The 23,307-nt window shown below is 38.3% G+C and overlaps 1 protein-coding gene and 1 pseudogene across 5 annotated transcripts in view; both read right to left on the bottom strand.

Annotated features, from left to right (window-relative positions):
* Gulp1 (GULP, engulfment adaptor PTB domain containing 1) overlaps positions 1-23,307 on the bottom strand; it is a 245,459-nt gene that overhangs the window by 130,502 nt on the left and 91,650 nt on the right. The window lies entirely within an intron of this gene.
* Gm16102 (predicted gene 16102) lies at positions 21,439-22,545 on the bottom strand (annotated as a pseudogene).

Below are 23,307 nucleotides of genomic sequence, written 5' to 3'. Positions count from 1 at the left end.
CTGTCTTTTCTGCTGGGGCAGACTGCTAAGTCCCAGAGAGTAAGCCACCAACAAAACAGTACACATGGAAGGACCCATGTTACACATGTAGCAGAAGATGATCTTGCTGGGCATCAATGGGAGGAGAGGTCCTTGATCATGTGAAGGCAAGATGGCCTATAAAGATAAAAGAAAGAAAAAGTGCCGAATACCCAAGATACAGCCCACTGAACTCACAAAGCTCAACAAGCTCAATGGCCCAAGTGAGGCTGCCTCAGTCTCACTTGGGAGGGAGAAGAAAGCAACCACAAGGGGGGAGGGATAGAGCTCAGAGGGAAAGGGAACTGGGGAGAGGCAGATAGGGAAACATGATCTGGTATTAGGTGTGATAAAAGAACTGAAATCTGCTGAGGGCCAGCAGAAAGAATGGAAACATGCAACCTCTAGAGGTAGGAGGTTAGGGGGACCCTCCAGAATGTACCAGAGACCTGGGAGGTGAGCAACTCTCAGGACTCAAAGAAAGGGACCTTAGACAAAATGCCCTACATTGGGGAGAGAGAATTTGTAAAGCCCACCTCCAGCAGAAAGACAGGGCATCAAGTGAGGAAGGAGGTTGCCATCCCATAGTCGAAACTCTGACCCATAATTGTTCCTGTCTGAAAGAACTGCAGGTATGGAAGTGGGGAAGGGCCTGATAAAAAGAAGGGCCAGCAACAGGCCCAAGATCCAGCTCAAGGGGCAGCCCCAAGACCTGGCACTATTATGAAGGCTATTGAGCACTCAAAAAAAGGGACCTATGATGACTGCCCTCCGAAAGACCCAACAAGCAGCTGAAAGAGTCAGATGCATATATTTGTACTCAACCAATGCACAGAAGCTGCTGAGCCCTGTGGTTGAATTAGGGGAAAGCTGGAAGAAGCTAAGGAGGAGAGCAACCCTGTAGGAAAACCAGAAGTCTCAATAAACCTGGACCTCCGAGATCTCTCAAATACTGGAACACCAACCAGGCAACATACACCAGCTCATATGAGTCCCCCAGCACACATGCAGCATAGGACTGCCAGGTCTGGGTTTACTCAGAGAAGATGTATCTAACCTTCAAGAGACTGGAGGCCCCAGGGAGTTTAGAGGTCTGGTGTGGTAGGGGTGTGAGGTATAGACATCCTCGTGGAGACAGAGGGCAGCAAGGAGGTATGGGATGTGAAACAGTCAGAGGGTGTACTGGGAGAGAGGTATAAAATCTGGAGTTTAAATAAATAAATAAATAAATAAATAAATAAATAAATAAATGGCAAGTAAATAGAAATAATTGGATGGAAGCTATTATGGGCTGTAGATGTAGGCAGAGTGGTTACTTAGAATCTACAAGGTCCTTACACTAGAAAATAGAAGCTCCAGAACAATTCATTTTCTTCCTGAAATGCATCAGTACATATCAAAGCAGGCAGGTATAAATGATATCAAGACTTCATTACATAATTACTTATTTAATTCTCTGACATTATGAATTTCTGGGTATCAAAGAAAGCAAAATGTGAACTTACAGAGATGGGATTCAAAAGAAGATTTTATTATGTGCATAGTGATAAATAGTAAATAGCAGGTGTACAGTTATCAAAAGAGACAAGTAAATAGAATGAAATGAAGGTACAAAAGCTCTCTCCATCTGAATGGAAAGGAACCATAAAGGGAAGCTTTGAAGAAATCCTTTCTTCCTGTCTCTCTCTCTAGTTGCTCTTTCCTTGGCATATATTCTTTGAGCATCTTTGTTTCTAGGCATTGATGTGGGCAAGAGAGAAGTACAAAAGAACAGAAACTCCTCGTGCTTCTTGAAGTGAACTTTGTGGTCATGGAGGAGAGTGAAAATAAACCTAGAGGAGTAGGTAGTGACAAGTACCTGTAAAACAAAGACAGAGAGTTGGGAGGAATGAAAAATGACACCAAGGCAAACCAGTTTAGAGCTGAGGTGAAGAGAGCTAGATAAGAAAACTGGGTAACTTAGGGGTAGATCTGAGCAAGAGAAGCGGGATGTCAAGGAGATGGCTGACAAGATAAAAATATCAGGCTATGTTTTGCAAAATTGCAAGGAAGCCAGTGACATATGAGAGAACTTGATATAGAAGACAGAAAAAATTAGGTCCCATAGTGTCCTGTACACCTAGTAAGACAACAGTTTCCAGGTATAAGAGGGAAATATGGAAAGATTTTTAGAGACAAAAGAAAAACAAAACAAAAACAAAATATCTTATCAGGGTGTTATTTTTATGTAAAAGTGAGAACATCATCTCTTTTTTTTCCTCTGGGAGAGCGATGCAGCAAAAGTGTGGTGTGGGGGTCATGAGATTCTGTGAAAAAGACATGGTGTTTGCTCAAGTACGTTTCCAAGGTAACAAAAAAGATTCTGCAAATTCTTTGAAAGCAGATCCACCAATGACTGCAATGTGGGTCTGGGATAGAGCGTGTGAGAGCAGGTAAAACTTCTGTGATGATCACTGAGTTTTTACAGAAGACTGTGTGAAAACTACCTTACACAGGAATTCAACTGTCAGTTCTGCCTCTCATGTAAAACAGCTGGATTCTGAAGTTGTGTACTGGACTATTGCTTTTGATTATGGGAGAACATTTTATCTAAAGATAATCTTTTTGGGGGGGGGGTGTATGAGACAGGGTTTCTCTGTATTTCCCTGGCTGTCCTGAAACTCACTCTGTAGACCAGGCTGGCTTCAAACTCAGAAATCCTCCTGCCTCTGCCTCCCGAGTGCTGGGATTAAAGGCATGCACCAACACGTCCAGCTTTAAAGATAATCTTAAAACAGTTCTCACCCCTGCATTTTCTCTTTTCTTCAGCCTGGGTGTGGCTTCATGTAGAGCTCCAAAAGGGCTATGCAACAGCATGACTAAGACTCTTCCCTGTTCTCCAAGGACAAGGAACCAGACAGATGAATCTCAAGTAGAAATTCTGCTTACTTACCATGTCTTAATTCTCTCTGACCTGCATACTTCTTTTCATTTTATAAATGGAAAGTGGGACAATTATTTTAATATTTAAAATTAATCACCAGTACTAAAGCTAGAACTATGATATGACTACTTATATTTAAGGCGGTATACACATTGTACACATTTGCCAACAAAAGTGCCCATATTTGGCTTGACAAGAGATGAATTAGATATGGTTTTAAACAGCTTATATTATTCAATATTTCAATTGTGAAGATTTAGTTATTAGTTTCCTATTTTAGGTGTTTTTTTTCCCATTCTTTATTTGACAGTATAAATTGTTAGTATGCAAATACTTAGCTTCCAGAGAAATTTGCATTCTCTTATTTTAGTCATTATTTTCTTGAGGAAATAAAATATGTCCATGTACATTAGATTAAATGTGGTATTTATGTAGTCATGCTAAAGAGATTCTGTATTCCTGATCTCAGCTGCTCTGACCTAGAACTCTAACTATGTGTCCCAGCCTCTTCATCAATTTATTTCTGCTCCAAGATAAAAGAAGTTATCATAAATCATGACAATTTCCTGAGGGTATGGTACAAATATGCATTGGTGAAAAAAGAACTGTTTACAGAAAAAAAGAATGTAGTACCTAGAACATCTAGGTGGTTACCAGAAAATCTTTACTTATCTTTAAGGCAGGTCAATAAGTATTGCCTCTGGTATTGAAGTAATGAATATCACAAACCAAGGAGCAGTGATTATAAAGTTTGGGCATGAAAGACAGCTAATACCTTCACTGTCATGCAACAAAACATGCTGAGAGAAAGAAGCCAGCAGAAAGGCTTGCCAACGTGGTGAACTAGATCTGTATATACAGTATAACCATGTGAAGGAGACTGAATGCAGCTCTGCCCATTCTGAGCAGGGAAATACCCTACTTGACTACTAGAAAGGATGATGAGAATAGAGGTCCACTTCCTATAGAGCAGTGTTTCTAAAGTTCCCTAATGCTGAGTCTTTAATACAATGCCTCATGTTGTGGGACCCCAAGCATAAAATTGTTTTCACTGGTACTTATAACTGTAATTTTCTACTGTTAGGACTCATAATGTAAACACCTGTGTTTCTGATGGTCTTAGGTTACTTCTCTGAAAGGGTCATTTGACCCCAAAGAGATTGTGTTCCACAGGTTGAGAGATGGTTACCACAGATAATTCATCTAAAGAACATAAAACTTGGAAGATATTTGCTATTATATATTAAAACAGTTTTTATAACTTTTGCTTAAAGTCTGGATCCCAAGCTCAATGGACACTGCAGCTCTTTGCTGCTGCTGCTTTTTTACATTTTCATCTTACATTTACGTTTCAGCAACCCATTCTTTGCAGGTAACTAGGCTAAAGAATCAGAGGAATAAAATTTCAAGCAAAGGTTAATACAGCTCTTTGCCTAGTCTGAAAGAGAATAGTTAGGAAGGCTCATTTGAATTGACATTTAACATTTCAGTCCTTTACTAAAAGAGCAAAACATAACAATGACTATCTTCAAAACAGAAAGATAGTTTTATGCTTACCTGGAAATCTAGACAGGCAGCCCAGTCTGCCCAAGGTACCTGTCTGTGCACTATCAGACACTACTACATACCGGGACCTGGCCTGCTGTGATTTCAGAACTAAGAAGCATTATTTTTAAGAGTGAGAAATGTGTTAATTATTTCCTTACTTATTTCATGTTTGTATGTTTGTGCATATATATGTATATGCACACACACACACGACATTTGTGCAGGAGTACAGGAAGAGCATAAAAGGGAATTGGAATGACAGCAATTGTGAGAAGCTATGTGGGAGATGGGAACTGAACCCAGGTCCTCTACAAGAGCAGTCCGTGCTTTTCTCCTCTGTGCCATCTGTCTTCCTATTTAGGGGTTTATACTTACACAGTTTTCAAGACTGACTGAACACTTTGTCAAACAAATAATGAAGAAGTAATAAGGGGAAATATGCTTACCCTGCTCCATATAAACCAACAGATAAATCTAGTATACAGCTAATTCTAACATTAGCTTGGTATGTATAGCTGCTGATTAGACTGCACCAGCTTTGAAGAACAGAGTTCTACAGACCATTTTTAAAGGGAATCAATAGTCTTAGTTTTGAATACTCTTCATTGTTAGGAAACCACTATAACTTGGAAAGTGGAGCTGCTACATTTCTAACAACCACTTTTTGTCATTTTCCCATAGTACTCATCCTATTGGTTAACAGATTTGAAATAGATTGCACAGACATAATTGTACAGCAGGCACCTAGTAAACCAAGGCTGTGTTAGCATAGTTGTCCTACCAGGACTGGTGTGGTAATATACAAAACTCTAACAGATAATGCTATGGTACTGGTAAATAAAATCATGGGTCCCTGAAGATCAAATAAATTAAATAGTTTTTAACCTCTGGAGCTGAGGGAATACACATTCAGGTAAATTCGTATGGTTCCTCTGAAGGAAAGTCATTCTCTCTGACATGGTTTAGAAATATATTGTCTTCATGAAGATGGAATGTAAAAGACATATGCTCCTGTGGCATACACATGTTATATAAATCATATTCAGATGGAAATTTAATTTATATATTCATGTCTTAATGTACAAGCCTCACAAAATACAAGTAAAGCATAAAGGTTTGAGAAAAATAAAGCTTCAATATGAACTTTAATATTTACTTTCCCGTGAATTTACCATAGGAATTTATCTGACCTACTTTGGAAACCACTGATCAAAGAAAACAGCAACTAAATTGTGTGAATTATTATGAGAGAAGTGTGAAGACACATAATGTTATTAGAGATGCATGAAAATCAGAAAAGAGCATAATAACCACACAGCATGAGAGAACAGGGGCCTAGGATGTCCTTCAAGTAGAGCCCATGACTATGATGCAGTACAGCCTTTGATGATGATGGCTGATTCTATTAACAAAAAATTCAATGATGGGATTTTACGAGGATAGGATAAGGGTGCATAATTACTGAATCCTTTTGAAAAAATACAACCAAGGTAACAACACAAAATCTGAGAAATAAAATTGACAACAAAAGCAGATGACAGAAGGTGATAGGTCACTAAGAGTTTTATACAATGTGTATTCCTTATGTAGCCCTATCCTATTTTGGGGCAGACTTCTGAAGAAAGCACAAAGCAACCTACTAATCGCCTTAGCAGATAGATGGAGAGACTCTGAAAGAGTCTCAAAACTATCAATTTTTCAAACCTAGACTTGGCAGAGTGTGGTGAGATCCTTTATAATAAATACTGAGCCCTATCTAAGAAGTGAGTCCTGTGGATATGAAAAAGTGAATACAGTATTATTTATAAGCAGCCTGTGAAGGGAGCAGCCTTTGAAATAAAGACTCTTAAAAAGAACAAGCTTTGTCTCTCCTTTGTCATGTCTGAAGAAGCAATAGCTTCTGTCAGGTACAAAGCTATGAGAAAATAAACTGTGACAGTAGTCTGAGGTATCAGGAAGGCAGGTTCTTCCTGGGCACAGCACACAATGACAGCACACCTCGGCAACACTAAAATAGGCCTTGCAATGCTGTATGGAGGACCCAAAGAAGGTGATGAGACTTCTCACACAGTTGAAATTGTGAGATTAATAAAAGGCTGTGAGCATGAACAGTGTCCATAGAAATTAATTCTAAAGCTGTTTTGAAGAGTCTAATTCAGGAACTGCGGACAACCTATTAGATAGTTTAGAAGAATGTGAAATAAATTAAAGAAAATTAAAACATCACTTAATACACCAAACTATCCAATATTTTGTGATAGTAGTAGCAAGTGAGAAAGCATTTTTCTATGCCAAATCTCTGCAGAAAATAAAAGGTTTGTCTTAAGATTTAAAAGATATCAAAAAAGTTCCAAAATATAAGTTTGCAAAGGCAATCTTCAGAAATACTAAAGGTGATCTGTGCCTGAGAACTTACACTATGACATAGATGTTCACACCCAAATCTTGCCCAGAGAAAAAAGGGTCTCCCAGAGTGCCCACACACCTGATCACAGGCCCATAGGCTAACAGGAGAAAAAAGGTCCAGTCAGAGGCCTCAAGACTAACTAACACCAGAGATAGCCAGATGGATAGAGGCAGACACAAGAACCTAAGCAACAAAAACCAAGGCTACTTGCATCATCACAACTTAGTTTTCCCATTACAGCAAGTCCTGAATACCCCAACACACCAAAAAAGCAAGATTCAAATTTAAAATCACATCACATGATAACGAAAGGGGACTTTAATAAGGGAATTATTAACTCCCTTAAAGAAATACAGAACACAGGTAAGCATGTAGAAACCCTTAAAGAGGAAACACAATAATCCCTTAAAGAATTAAAGGAAAACACAAACAGGTGAAGGAATTGAACAAAACCACCCAGGATCTAAAAATGGAAACAGAAACAATAAAGAAATCACAAAGGGAGACAGCTCTGGAGCTAGAAAACCTAGGAAAGAAATCAGGACTCATAGATGCAAGCATCACCAACAGAATACAAGAGATAGAAGAGAGAATTTCAGGTGAAGGAGATACCATAGAAAATATTGACACAACAGTCAAAGAAAATGGAAAATGCAAAAAGCTCTTAAACCAAAACATTTAGAAAATCCAGGACACAATGAGAACACCAAACCTAAGTATAATAGGTATAAAAGAGAGCAAAGATTCCCAAATTCAATGGCCAACAAATTAAAGGTCCCAAAATAAATGGCCAAATAATTTCAACAAAATTATAGAAGAACACTTCCCTAACCTAAAGAAACAGATGCTCATAAACATACAACAAGCCTAAAAAAACTCCAAATAGATTGGACCAGAAAGGAAAATTCTCCTGTTACATAAAAGTCAAAACACTAAATGCATAAAACAAAGAAAGATTATAAAAAGCAGTAAGGGAAAAGTTCAGGTAACAGATAAAGGCAAAGTGGGAAATATCAACACCTCTCTCTCATCAATGGACAGATCATGGAAACAGAAACTAAAAAGAGACACAGTGGACTCACAAGTTATGAACCATATGGGTTTAACAGATATCTGTAGAACATTTCATCCTAAAACAAAAGAATACACCTTCTTCTCAGCACCTCATTGTACCTTCCCCCAAACTGACCATATAGTGGGTCACAAAACAGGTCTCAACAGATACAATAAGACTGAAATAATCCCATTCATCCTATCAGATCATTATGGAATAAGTAAGGCTGGTCTTCAAAAACAATAGAAATAACAGAAAGCCCACAAATACATGGAAGATGAACAATGCTCTACTCAATGATAACTTGGTCAAGAAAAAAATAAAGATAGAAATTAGAGACTTTTTAGAATTTAATGAAAATTAAGGCACAACATACCCAAAATTATGGGTCACAATGAAAGCAGTGCTAAGAGGTAAATGAATAGCTATGATTGCTTCCAAAAAGAAACCGGAGAGAGCATACACAAGCAGCTTGACAGCACACCTGAAAGCTCTAGAACAAAAAGAAACAATACCCCCAAGAGGGGTTGACAGCAGGAAAAAAATAAAGCTCAGGGCTGCAATCATCCACATAGAAAGAAAGAAAACTATACAAAGAATCAACAAAACCAGGAGCTGGTTCTTTGGGATAATCAGCATGATAGATTAAACCCTCAGCCAGACTAACTAGAGGGCACAGAAACATTATCCAAAATAGCAAAATCAGAAATGAAAAGATGGACATAACAACTGAAACAGGGCATTAAAAAAAATCATCAGATGCTACCATAAAAACCTATACTCAACAAAATTGGAAAACCTTGATAAAATGGACAATTTTCTGGATAGATACCAGATATCAAAGTTAAATCAGGGTCAGATAAACCATCTAAAGAGTCCCATAACCCCTAAAGAAATAGAAGCAGTCATTAAGTGTCTGCTCCAAACTTTGTCTCTGTAACTCCTTCCATGGGTGTTTTGTTCCCAATTCTAAGGAGGGGCATAGTGTCCACACTTCAGTCTTCATTCTTCTTGAGTTTCATGTGTTTAGCAAATTGTATCTAATATCTTGGGTATCCTAGGTTTGGGGCTAATATCCACTTATCAGTGAGTACATATTGTGTGAGTTCCTTTGTGAATGTGTTACCTCACTCAGGATGATGCCCTCCAGGTCCATCCATTTGGCTAGGAATTTCATAAATTCATTCTTTTTAATAGCTGAGTAGTACTCCATTGTGTAGATGTACCACATTTTCTGTATCCATTCCTCTGTTGAGGGCATCTGGGTTCTTTCCAGCTTCTGGCTATTATAAATAAGGCTGCTATGAACATAGTGGAGCATGTGTCCTTCTTACCAGTTGAGGCATCTTCTGGGTATATGCCCAGGAGAGGTATTGCTGGATCCTCCGGTAGTACTATGTCCAATTTTCTGAGGAACCGCCAGACTGATTTCCAGAGTGGTTGTACAAGCCTGCAATCCCACCAACAATGGAGGAGTGTTCCTCTTTCTCCACATCCACGCCAGCATCTGCTGTCACCTGAATTTTTGATCTTAGCCATTCTGACTGGTGTGAGGTGGAATCTCAGGGTTGTTTTGATTTGCATTTCCCTGATGATTAAGGATGTTGAACATTTTTTCAGGTGCTTCTCTGCCATTCGGTATTCCTCAGGTGAGAATTCTTTGTTCAGTTCTGAGCCCCATTTTTTAATGGGGTTATTTGATTTTCTGAAGTCCACCTTCTTGAGTTCTCTATATATGTTGGATATTAGTCCCCTATCTGATTTAGGATAGGTAAAGATCCTTTCCCAATCTGTTGGTGGACTTTTTGTCTTATTGACAGTGTCTTTTGCCTTGCAGAAACTTTGGAGTTTCATTAGGTCCCATTTGTCAATTCTCGATCTTACAGCACAAGCCATTGCTGTTCTGTTCAGGAATTTTTCCCCTGTGCCCATATCTTCAAGGCTTTTCCCCACTTTCTCCTCTATAAGTTTCAGTGTCTCTGGTTTTATGTGAAGTTCCTTGATCCATTTAGATTTGACCTTAGTACAAGGAGATAAGTATGGATCGATTCGCATTCTTCTACACGATAACAACCAGTTGTGCCAGCACCAATTGTTGAAAATGCTGTCTTTCTTCCACTGGATGGTTTTAGCTCCCTTGTCGAAGATCAAGTGACCATAGGTGTGTGGGTTCATTTCTGGGTCTTCAATTCTATTCCATTGGTCTACTTGTCTGTCTCTATACCAGTACCATGCAGTTTTTATCACAATTGCTCTGTAGTAAAGCTTTAGGTCAGGTATGGTGATTCCACCAGAGGTTCTTTTATCCTTGAGAAGACTTTTTGCTATCCTAGGTTTTTTGTTATTCCAGATGAATTTGCAAATTGCTCCTTCTAATTCGTTGAAGAATTGAGTTGGAATTTTGATGGGGATTGCATTGAATCTGTAGATTGCTTTTGGCAAGATAGCCATTTTTACAATGTTGATCCTGCCAATCCATGAGCATGGGAGATCTTTCCATCTTCTGAGATCTTCTTTAATTTCTTTCTTCAGAGATTTGAAGTTTTTATCATACAGATCTTTCACTTCCTTAGTTAGAGTCACGCCAAGATATTTTATATTATTTGTGACTATTGAGAAGGGTGTTGTTTCCCTAATTTCTTTCTCAGCCTGTTTATTCTTTGTGTAGAGAAAGGCCATTGACTTGTAAAAAAAAAAAAAATTCCAACTTAATTCTTCCTAGAGTTAGAAAGATCAAATCTCAAATTCAGTTGGAATAAAAAAAAATCCAGGATAACAAAAACTATTCTCAACAATAAAAGAACTTTTGGAGTATCACCACCCATGACCTCAAGCTGTATTACAGAGCAATAGTGATAAAAACTGCATGGTATTGGTACAGAGACAGGCAGGTAAATCAATAAAATAGAACTGAAGATCCAGAAATGAATCCACATACCTATGGTCATTCTTTCTTTGACAAAGGTGATAAAACTATCCAGTGGAAAAAAGACACAATTTTCAACAAATGTGCTGGTTCAACTGGTGGTCAGCGTGTAGAAGAATGAAAATCAACCCATTCTTATCTCCTTGTACAAACCTCAAGTCCAAGTGGATCAATGACCTCCACATAAAACGTGATATACTGAAATTAATAGAAGAGAAAGTAGAAAAGAACCTTGAGCACATGGGCACAGGGGATCATTTCTTGAACAAAACACCAATGGCTTATGCTATAAGATCAACAAAGTACAAATAGGATCACATAAAATTGCAAAGCTTCGGAAAGGCAAAGAACACTGTCAATAGGACAAAACGGCAACCAAGAGATTGGGAAAAGTTCTTTTCCAATCCTGTATCCCATAGAAGGCTATATATAAAAATATGTATTCAAATTCAATATATACAAGGAACTCAAAAAGTAAGACTCTAGAGAACCAAACAACCCTATTAATAAATGGGATATAGAGATAAAGAATTCTCAACTGAGGAGTGTTGGATGGCCAAGAATCACCTAAAGAAATGTTCAACATCCTGAGTCATCAAGGAAATGCAATGATATAGTAATTGTATGTAAAACTGTTTTGTATGTTAGAAATTTATACCAAGGAGGGACTAAGAAATGAGCACATGAATAATAGCTATACACTGAAGTACATGAAGGGAGATGTTGGTTATCTTCACCAGATGCATGTTTGTACTTATTAGAAAATTTCATAACAGACTTTAGGCATGTTACCATCAATCTGTGGAACACCTGTGCTCTTGTGTGAGGTGACTTACAGAGAGATGCCTTCCCTTAAAGGTCTTTTGGACAGAGTTGGTTCTTTGGAGTGCTGTGCTAGTCAGCTGAGAGGCTTTGACTAAAATGGGCATTAAAGCTGTGCTCTGTCCAAAATGACATGAATATTGGGCAAGATTGCACCTCCTAGAGCAGCTGAATAGATTATCTTACTGCTGTGTTTCACATTTTGGTTAGGATAGGTTCTTGAGACAGGAGATAACAAATGAATTTATAACCACAGATCACCTTTATTTTGTCATATCTTGGAAGAAGAAAAGAGTTCTACTTGCATTTATGCTCAGCAACTTGACCTTTAGATTTATGGCTATTCTAAAGTCCTCATCACTGGGTCACATTTAACCTAGTGGTTCAGCCTTAAGCTGCTCTCCTAGCTCATTTTTTTTTAAATCTTAGGACATTTTTCTCTTTTATTGAAATGTTTTTATACATTATATTTTGACCATGTTTCCCTCTGTCCTGGCTCCTGCCAGATCTTCCCTACCTCATTACCAACCCAATTTAACTATGCGGTGACAAGCATTCTAGGGAATAGTGCTAGCTTTGTAAGCACTGTACTGCTGCTTTGACAATGTCCCACTCATGAGCAACTTTAATATTGGATATAATAAAATGAGGATAAAAAGTTTTAAAATCCTGAAATTTACAAGTATTTCAGATTTGTTACTATATCTGTAGTTCCTAGTGTCACTATTCAAATTGTACTCTTAAATCCTCCATCTAATATTTGCCATTCTTGTGATACTGAAAAGTTTATATTGTATTCCCAGAGAGTAAAGGAGTAGTTGCCCATCTGAGATTACACAAGTAATAAATCAAATAGTGCTAGTGTCCTCCTGATAAGAAGCAAAGAAACATTTGCTTTAAAATAAGGTTTTATTTTAGAACTGAAACTCAAGGACCAGAAGATGGTGTGTGTGTGTGTGTGTGTGTGTGTGTGTGTGTGTGCGCGCGCTGTTCATGCCTACATGTATATGAATGTTTAAATACCATTATGGAAGTTTAGGAATAATTAACTATTTAGCTTTTACTTTGATTTTGTATACTGTGTATGGGGATGCCCATGCCATGGCTCAGTCAATGAGGTCACAGAATGACCTGCAGGAGTGAGTTCTCTTCTTGTACCCTCTTAAAAAGTAAGTTATAAGTGATATTCTTAGATTAGCTACTGAGCTGGAATCTTATAATCTCTTGAAGAAGGGGTTGTTTTGCTTCAGTCACTGAAGGAGGCCTTGTGTGAAGGGCCACTTGTAGCGGAAAGAGCAGGAATGCATTTCATCTTCAGGAGTACCCTCTATATGGTCTAAAGAGTGTTGGTTTATTTGTGATTTCATATAGGAGTATTTTGTTTCAATTATGCATTTAACTATCTGGGTTATTTTATGCTGTTTTCTTTATTCTTAAAACTGTTTACTTTTAATCTATAAACTAGAATCAATGTTGCTAGTTCATGCAATCTTTTGAGTATTTTGCTACTGAAAAGTATGGCAGAATTACTCTGTAATAATTTCTGCAAGATTTATACTCAACTAGTAAAACCTGGTAGCCTTTCCATCCTAGGAGCAGTGAATGTATTGAGAACAGGAAAAGAAAAGAAGCTAAATGTAGTTGAGCTGAAATTTAGAGTATGTAGAACTAGAAGGTCAATGACTCATCCCCTAGGCAACATTTTCCAGAATGGAGGCCAAAGGGATGTAAGCCCAGGGTCCTGGAACTGTGCTGTGAATGCACAGAAGTACCCTGGTTCCCATGTCTGATCACAAGGACAGTTATTAGCTCAGCAAAGATAGTTTCAAAAATAAACAAAGTGTCTTTTTAACACGTACGTGATTTTTTATTTTAAAAAAATCAAGCTTTATGTTTGATATTTAGCAATAATTAATAGCATTTTCTCACAAAATTGGACAATCAGATGTCTCAACTGGTGAGGGAGCTTGCTATGGAAGCCTAGAGATCTGAGTTTGATTTCTGGAACCCACGTAAAGGTGGGAGAAAACACCGCAGATTGTTTTCTGATCGCCATATATGAGCACTAGCATGTACACCTACACACAGCATGCCTACACACCACAATCCTAACAAATGTAAATTAAAATGATAAAAAATAGTTCACTATTTATTTCAAGTAGATGAATACATACTTCAGTTATGTAAAAAAAAAAAAAAAAAAAAAACCTCCCACTGGAGGTTTCTGGTTTAAAGTGAAGTACATCTCAAATAAGTTATTATTATATGTTTTAGTTTCTCAGAGAATAAATCAAATTTAAATTGATAAGGGTTATTTAAGTGTAATCAGAGAATGCAGATAAGGTTTTTAATTTAGTTCCAGATAAGGTTAAGTATAATTATGAGTGTAGAAACACGTATGTATATGAGATATGTATACACACCTACCTATAAAAGTAAAGTGATCAAAAAATTAGTAAAATCATCTGGGTGTGATGATTTTGTGAAATTTTTACACATTTTGAAAATTTTTTTATAGGAATAGCTCCAGGACTTCAAGCCTTCTTCAGAACTAGGACACATACTTATTTTTTCAAAAATTCCATCTTCACCATCTTTACATGACATTTACTCCCTTCAGTAACGTTTCCCTGGGCTATGAAACAAATGTTCAAAGAATGTTTACCTAACTATGACTGACTAAGATCAGCAAATGTTTGTGTGCTCTCTTTGCAATTCTCAATTAAATAGATGTTATACATTCAAGGACACACTGGAGCCTTGTACTCATGAAGGCAAAGACTGCCTATGAGAAATCCCATCCTCATTTCCTAGGAAGAACACAAAGCTTACAGACTGATAGAGGTGGATTGAAGTTGTGACTGATGCCAAGCTTCTTCTTGTCTGTTCTCTTCCCTCACAGCAGAGAGATGGTAAGATCTAGAAGAGTATATCAAGCACAGCCTAACCGTGAGCCTCCCACATTATACAGAATGAAATCAGTCGGGAGAGATGAGCTGTTGTGATCAATGCTGCTTATTCCTAGCCCCTTAATCAACCTTTGGTTAGAACTTCACTTTCTTGCAAACAGCTCACTTGATATACAACAAGAATACCATAGACATTATATTTAAAGTGTGGTTTTATTTTTTACACCCTCAAAGCGCTCACTAGAAACTAATTAAAAAACACCTTCATTATATCCAAAAGGGCTACTTCACTACCACCTAAAAAGAGAACACTACACAGAAATATTATTTTTCTCAAAGAGTGAAAGTGATACTTTAAAATAACTCATTGACTCTTTAAATTTTATTTACTTTTATTTTAGGTGTATGGCTGTTTTTCTTGCATGTATGCATGCCTGGTACTCAGGAAGGCCAGAAGAGGCTGTTGAATCCCCCCTGGACCTAGTGTTATGTATGGGTGACTACAGCCCACCTTTCAGTGTTGGGATCTGAATTCCTCTGCAAAAACATCCAGTTCTCTTAACCACTAAGCCATATCTCCAGCCCCCAAAGTAATTTTTAAAATGATAATTATAAACACAATTTCCAGATAATATTAGGGACTATTCTGTCTTTCTTTTTGTTTGCTAAAATCTCTCCTCTATTTGTCAGTCACAGAATGGGCAAAGCCAGAGCAGTGGGACCTCCAACACTCTGAAAATAAATGTGGCAGTGTTCACTTGTAATGGAGAATGGATAAGCTCAGCCCATGTTAATCTGGGGTCTTTTGACATAATGAAAGTGTCTTCTTTTTATTTGATTCTAAACCAGCAGTCCACAACCTGTGAAAATGGAATTGAGCCTTTCACAGTTTAATAAAAACAACTGTCAGAAAACACAGATATTTACAATATGATTCACACCAGTAACAAAACTATAGTGATGTAGTAGCAATGAAAATAACTTTCTGGGTGGGGGTCAGCACAGGAACTGTATTAAAGGGTCTCTGCATTAGAAACATTGGACTCAACACTCAGATTCAACACTCAGGTAAAAAGACCTTTCAGATCTCACCAGTTCTGCACTTCATGGCGCTGTGATGGAGAAGGAAGGTCTGGCCATTGGACCCTTGGCATCAGTATCAACTTTATCTCACCTTCATCTTCCTACTTTCCAAAATGCACACTCTAGGCATTCTCCTCCTGCTTCTCACACTGCCCAGCTGTAAACCCCCGCCAACTGCACGCTGACGTACACACTGACATAGGATCTGAGAAGTCATTAATATTTCCTCCAAACACCCTTTCCTTGAAGTGTTCTAGAGCCACAAAACAAGGGTTACATTTACCAAGTCACAAGTCACATTACACCTCTTCAAAAGTCTCCCCCTGGGAGTTACCACTAAGGTTTTCCATATCTCACAGAGAGATTCAAGCAACCCTGAAGTGTTCTGACATTATGTTCCTTCAGGAAAAAAAAAATGACTTCATTAAAGATGATCTCACAGGAAGCGCAGTTACCTTCATTCTATAATCGTATGTTTTTTAAGACTCAAAAAGTGTGCTCTTCACTCTTATCTGTGAAGTACACAATCTCCTCATACTTACTCCTCATTAATCCTAGGCCACATGTAGAAAAATTATAAAGATTATAGTAATCTAAAGTAAGGGGTTTTGATTACTTGTGAAGTCGTTTGAGACTATGAAAGATAAACAATGATATTTGTAAGTTCAATTATCTCTTAAAAATAGCATTCTAAGATTAGAACTCCCATAACATATTTTTTCTTGATATGCCATTATTCCTTAAAGCCATAATTGGAATTTGATACATAGTATTTGAAAGTGACTATCAGAGACCAGGTACTCAGTGTTAGAATAAAATTGCCTTATTTTAAAACACCCGCAGATTGATTCTTCTTAAAAAGTTATAAATTGTGAGTGCTCCATTGCCTCAGTAATGGTGTCAGGCCTTGGGACGTCCCTGTGAGCTGGATCCCACTTTGCACCTATTGCTGGACCTTATTTTCCTCAGGCTCCTCTCCATTTCCATTCCTGTAATTCTTTCAGACAGGAACAACTATGGGTCAGAGGTGTGACTGTAGGGTGGCCCTTCTCTCCCTCATTTGATTCCCAGACTTCTTGCTGGAGGTAGGCTCTATAAGTTCCCTCTCCCTATTGTCAGGCATTTCATCTAAGGTCCCTCCCTTTGAGTTCTGAGAGTCTCTCACCCCCTAGGTCTCTGATGCATTCTGGAGGGTCTGCCCAACCTCCTATTTCCCAATGTTTCCTGTTTGAAACCTATCATGACTGCCCTCTGAAATGTCCAACAAGCAGCTGAAAGAGTCAAATGAAGATATTTGTACCTAACCAATGGATAGAAGCAGCTGAATCCTGCTGTTGAAATAGGGAAGGTTGAAAGAAGCTGAGGGGAAAGGCGATCCTGTAGGAGGAACAGCAGTCTCAATTAATCTGGACCCCTGAGATCTCTCAAACCACCAAACAGACAGCATACACCAGATGATTGATAAAAGGTCCCCAACACACAAACAGTAGAGGACTGCCAGGTCTGTGTTCGTTCAGAGATGATTCACATAACCCTCAAGAGACTGGTGGCCCCAGGGAGTTTAGAGGTCAGATGGGGTGGAAAGTGGAAACACCCACGTGGAGATAGGGGCGTGGGGAAGAGGTATGTGGAACGGTAGGAGGGTGGTTGGGGGGGGGGGATAAAATACGGAGTGTTAAAATTTCATTTAAAAAAATAGAAAAAAATTTAAATTACTCTAAGCTTTAACTATGTACTTTGAAGAGACTAGATTTATTTGTCATTTTCAAAGTTTAGGAATATTCAATAACAAAAATTGAAATTGATTTCCTGTCATAATTTTTATGAGAATTGAACAAATGTGACAAATTAAATACTTCTAGTAATTCACAATTTATCATACAGCCTTCTCAGATGATTTGGCAAGCTCCTAATGACATGTGGCTCTCAGAGTCAACAGTCTTTGGAACATTCTAGGAGGTGAGCATCTCACTCTCTCACATCCCTCCTCCTTCTTCTACCTGTCTTCCTGACCCTGTACCCCTCCACTATCCATCCTTCCATTCTGCTTGTGCAAAGTCTACAAAATAGTAGGTTTAATTATGACATGTCCATGTATACAAATAACAAATTTATTTACCCTTTCTTAAATCCTTCCTTTTGTCCCTTGTACTTCTCCTTTCCTGACATTGACCCTGGCTATACATCACACTCATGTTTTTTAAGCTCTTAGCTTTTCAGTATACTACAATTATTTAAAATGACAGCCTACTGTGACAAGTATAAAAATGATTTGCCAAGTGGTTATACAGCTGTAGTAAACATTCCAAGTAAAAATGCATTCAAGTAGCCTTTCTATAATAATCATGACAAAAGTATTAGTGCAATAGATGGGAACTGTAGGTATTACAAGCCACACCTAGAATTATAATAATTAATCAGTATCAACTGTCCTCTAACAATGCACACTCAATTTATTTTAATGTATCAAGTAAATGATAGGAACATATACTGAGAATTACAAGAACACACATAAATTGCTAACAAAATAGCCATTTCAATAATTAGGTTTAATATATAAAATGAAGATACATAAAATATACATGTTTACATTGTACAATTCTTTTAGGGAAAGCATCAGAGAAAATGAAATGCTGATAGAAGCAGAGAAGGGATATACTTCATCCTTTTAAAAAAATCCTCTGTGAAAAGTACATAAAAATATAATATGGCTAATATTATGAGTGACTAAGACATAGCTTATCCCTTGATAATGCTTGGGGTATAAGAATAATTTCATGCAAGATAGGGTCTATTTGTATAAACAGATAAGCTCCTATGGTGTATGAGGATATCAATTCATATAAAGATACAAGATGAGCATTACTGGGGAGCTAATGGCTAAGCTGTGAGTAGAAAAACTCATGCACCAAGCAGAAAAGGGAGAGTAAAGGGAGCAAGCAGAACATTCAGAAAGAACAGACCAAAAAGAAAGAAATGTTTGGGAACCTTGGAAGGAGAAGCAGTTGTGTGGTACATTTGTCCTTCTCAGATGGAAGAAATGTGCATTATATAAGTGTATCATTGCATGAGGATTTTTGTGTCTACATCCATCAAGACATTAGCCTATAATTTTCTTATAAAAACCCCTATCTGATTTCGTGCCAGGCTATGTTTGGATTCTTAAATTGATTTTGAAGGTTTTCCCATTTTGCCTGATTTTGAGAAAAACTAATGTTTTACCTTCTTTAGATGTTTACTATAATTTGGTAGTGAAGCTATCAGGTCCTGATCTTTACTCTGAAGTGAGTTTTTTACACACTCAACTCCCTCATCCATTACAGGTATATCCCAGGGGCTGCAGAGTGGCTCGGTAATTAAGAGAATTCATTGCTCTAGCAGAAGGCTGAACTGTAACCTTTATACAGTCACTCATTTGCCAGGGTTATAGGATTGTGATATCATAGCTAGAAGCATAGCTCAAAGTTGCACACATTTATAGTTTTCAAAATATCTTCCACTATTATCAGCTTCTAATTTCATGTGACTGTAGTCGGAAAAGATATCCGATGTGGTTTCAGACTTCTTAAATTCACTGATATATGCTCTGTGGCATAACACACAATCCCTCCTGAAGAAGACCCCACATGTGTTTAAGCAGAGGGCCAAGGTCTATATCGATAGAATCTAAGGGCTCATGTGGTCTGGAGTGCAGTCTAGATCCAACACATCCCTCTAAAGTTTTCTGTCCAAATCAAAGTAGTATATGAAAGTAGCACATAGTTTAATATGAATGTGCTGCACAGAATGTGTCTCTTCTGATGTATATGAGTACTTTGTATATATGAGTACATCAATCTGAGTGCATATTTATAACTGTTTAATCACCAAGGTGAATGGTACCTTTATCATTATGAATGGATTTTCTTTATCTCACTTTAGAGTTAACATCTATTTTTATCAAATAAATAGGAGCGCTATTACTACTGCTCTCTTCTAGCTTCCATTGTATAGAATGATTTTGCCCATCTTTCAGTGCCCTTGAAAATTAAGTGTTTTGTAAAGAGCACAGAGTTGGATATTTTAAGAAAATAACTCAGTTGGGCTGGAGAGACAGCTCAGATTTTAAGAGCATCCACTGCTCTTGCAGAGGACCTATAGTTCAATTTCCAACACCCACATGGTGGCTAACACCTGTCTATAACTGTCATACTCATAATAGCTAATGAGGCAGAGATGCTGTTGTGTTATATTCTGTGTTGTGAAGCATGTGCTTCCTTCTCTCTGTCTTCCTTTGTAAGCAGATTTTTGGATGAATCCTTGCCTCTTTGTATTTAATGTGTATATACTATAGGGTTTTTTTTCTGTGTACTTACCTGTGGCTCACATAATAACTACTAAGGCTTTGAACAATGAATAATAGCTTAATTTTGATTACATACCAACACTCTGGTTTTACTTCTTGTCAAACATTTTATTTTCCATGTAAAAATGATTTTTATGTTGTTTTCTCTTTTAACCTCTATGCTAAGCACATAGCTAATTTACATAGCAATATCATATAACTCGGTGAAGCACTATAAACTTGATTGCAGTTAATTACACCTATGAATTAGAGAATTGTGTGTTTGTAATACTAATTAAGTCCTTTTCATTTAGCTGCAAAATTACGCTTAGCTTTTTTTTTTTTCCATTTATTCTCTCAAGTGTAGGTCTAGAAGAGTCTTCACCTCCTCATTTCCCAGGACCAGCTATGCTGGGAGAGCACACTTAGTTAGGAGCATTTTGTTCTTCGGTGCTCACACTGACTTCTATTCTAGCTCTGTGGCATCCATTTCTCTCCTCTCTCCTAACTAGGCACGTTCTGCCCAGATAACTGCCAGCCTCATTGGAACTCTCTTATACCTGAGATTTTACGTTTTTCTTAATGATTTCAAGGAAAGCTTTCTCCTTACCTTACGTTTGACAATTTGAATGTGTCTTATTTAGGTCTTTTTGAATTTAATCAGTTGAAAAGCTCTGGTATTATCATACTAGGACATTTATATCTTTCAGAAAATATGGAAAAATATGTAGTTATTTTAATAACTTTTAGAAATCTTTGTCATTCTCTTTTCATTTGCCAATTTCCATAATAAAGATTTATTCTTTTGATGGTATCATGTGAGACCTAAGATATTGTTCATTCATTTCATTCTCTTTTTCTCAGTATTTTATTCAAGTTTTATTTTAAGTTATGCTAATTACAGCATTTGAAGGGGAGGGGCTAATTCCACACAGTTTAGATCCCTAGTGTTGTCACAGTGTGGCAATCACCTGCCCACCTCAGAGTCGAAGAACCAGAAGCTATTCCATACTCTGGTGCAATGAAAAGAAAAAATGGGGGGGGGGGTGGAATTAAGAAAGAAAATAGAAGAAAGAAAGAAGACCACACAATACAAGGAAGAATTAAGTCCTGAATGACTGGCTCCATCATGCCCACTCTCTCCACCCTAAAATGGCGCGCACACACACAAAAGAAATAGCTAACCACACCCTAAAGACTACTTTTGGTGTAAAACAGGTAACTGATGGGCTAGGACGGGAACAGGGCATGATGGGAACAGGGCGTGATGATCTGTCTAAAAACATCCATTTCACACAGTCGTGTACATGCTTCTGAGCAGATAGGATCAGGACACCAGGGTTCGACGCTCAGGAAGTCACGATTCCATCTGGGGACTGGATACAGATTTACAAAGGGTCCACAGGTTCCCAGATTCCACTTGCAGCCTGGCATCTCTATAGAGGCTCCTCCCAACCCACGCCTACAGCTAAAAAGGACCCTTTCTGGAATGGGGTTTCTGCAGTACCTCTGAAATGGTAAACACCTTAAAGCCGAGTCATTCTTAGCCTGGAGGTCTAACGTGATATTTATCAACTCCCGCATCTCCAACATACAACATTAAAAGGTACACTAAATTCATTTATGCTTGAAATTGCAGTCCTAAACCAAGCTTGTGGCTGCCTGTATTGATGTTCTTGCCATCCAGTAGGGCTGACAGCGTCAGATTGATACCCGGTTTTAGGGTCTGATTGTACCCAAGGCTGGAGCTGTTCACTTTGGTCAAAAAGCAGGCATCAGGGTCGACCTGATACTTGGCTGCTATTCCAAAGGGAGTGTTAATGTTTCCTTCAGTTCAGGCGAGATTGACAGCAGTCTCAAATTTCTTGTTCACCTTCTGGTAAATGGAGCCACCAAACTCTGTTCCCTCGTTCACATTAGTACGAAGCTGGAATTCTTCCATCTTGTAGCCAATTGCAAAGTTGCTCTGGGTTACTTGGAACTTCGAGGTCTCAAAATTCATCTGGTAGCCAGCCAGCCAACCCTCATAGCCAAGCACCAGAGAGCACCCCGGATGAAAAGTTCAGCGATGTCAAAGTCCACATCACAGCCCAGGTTGATAAGCTCCCTCTTGTATCAGTCTTGATATTAGCATCTTTTTCCCCAGTGTTAGGCAAAAAAGATGAATCAAAGGTCAGCTTCAGTCCACAAGCAAGGTGGTCTTCCACGGTGATCTCAGAGCTCAGGGTGTTGTCTGTGTTCCACTTCTCTGTAAATGTTAGTCCACACTCGGTCCATCATTTGTACTTGGCTTCCAGACTCCCGTTCACTTTGGTGGTCTCCATGTTGGCAGAGACTGAGCTGGTAAATTCCAATTCATTCTCGGACTTCATTTTCAAATCAAGTTTTATTAAACCAAAGCCTTCTCTGGTGGACTTTCCAAGATCAGCGTCGGCAGGATGCACAGCCATATTCTGTGTTGGTGACTGCAGGAGCAGCCGCAGCAATGGCAAGGGGTGCAGTGAGGACACTAGGAACGCAGCGAACCAGCCATTCTTCTATTTTTCTTTTCTTCTTCTTTTTTTTTAACTTCTTTTTTTTTTAATTTTTAAAATTTTTATTACGTATTTTCCTCAATTACATTTCCAATGCTATCCCAACAGTCCCCCATACCCTCCCCCCCACTTCCCTACCCACCCATTCCCATTTATTTGGCCCTGGCGTTCCCCTGTACTGGGGCATATAAAGTTTGTGTGTCCAATGGGCCTCTCTTTCCAACTAGGCCATCTTTTGATACATATGCAGCTAGAGTCAAGAGCTCCAGGGTACTGGTTAGTTCATAATGTTGTTCCACCTACAGGGTTGCAGATCCCTTTAGCTCCTTGGGTACTTTCTCTAGCTCCTCCATTGGGAGCCCTGTGATCCATTCAATAGCTGACTGTGAGCATCCACTTCTGTGTTTGCTAGGCTCCAGTATAGTCTCACAAGAGACAGCTATATCTGGGTCCTTTCAGCAAAATCTTGCTAGTGTATGCAATGGTGTCAGCATTTGGAAGCTGATTATGGGGTGGATCCCTAGATATGGCAGTCTCTAGATGGTCCATCCTTTCATCACACGTTGTCTCTGTAACGCCTTCCATGGGTGTTTTGTTCTCAATTCTAAGAAGGGGCAAAGTGCCCACACTTTGGTCTTCATTCTTCTTGAGTTTCATGCGTTTAGCAAATTGTATCTTATATCTTGTGTATCCTAAGTTTCGAGCTAATATCCACTTATCAGTGAGTACATATTGTGTGAGTTCCTTTGTGATTGGGTT

Source organism: Mus musculus, chromosome 1, assembly GCF_000001635.26.
Source record: "Mus musculus strain C57BL/6J chromosome 1, GRCm38.p6 C57BL/6J".
In the NCBI taxonomy this organism is placed as follows: domain Eukaryota; kingdom Metazoa; phylum Chordata; class Mammalia; order Rodentia; family Muridae; genus Mus; species Mus musculus.
This window is presented reverse-complemented; position numbering and strand designations above follow the sequence as displayed.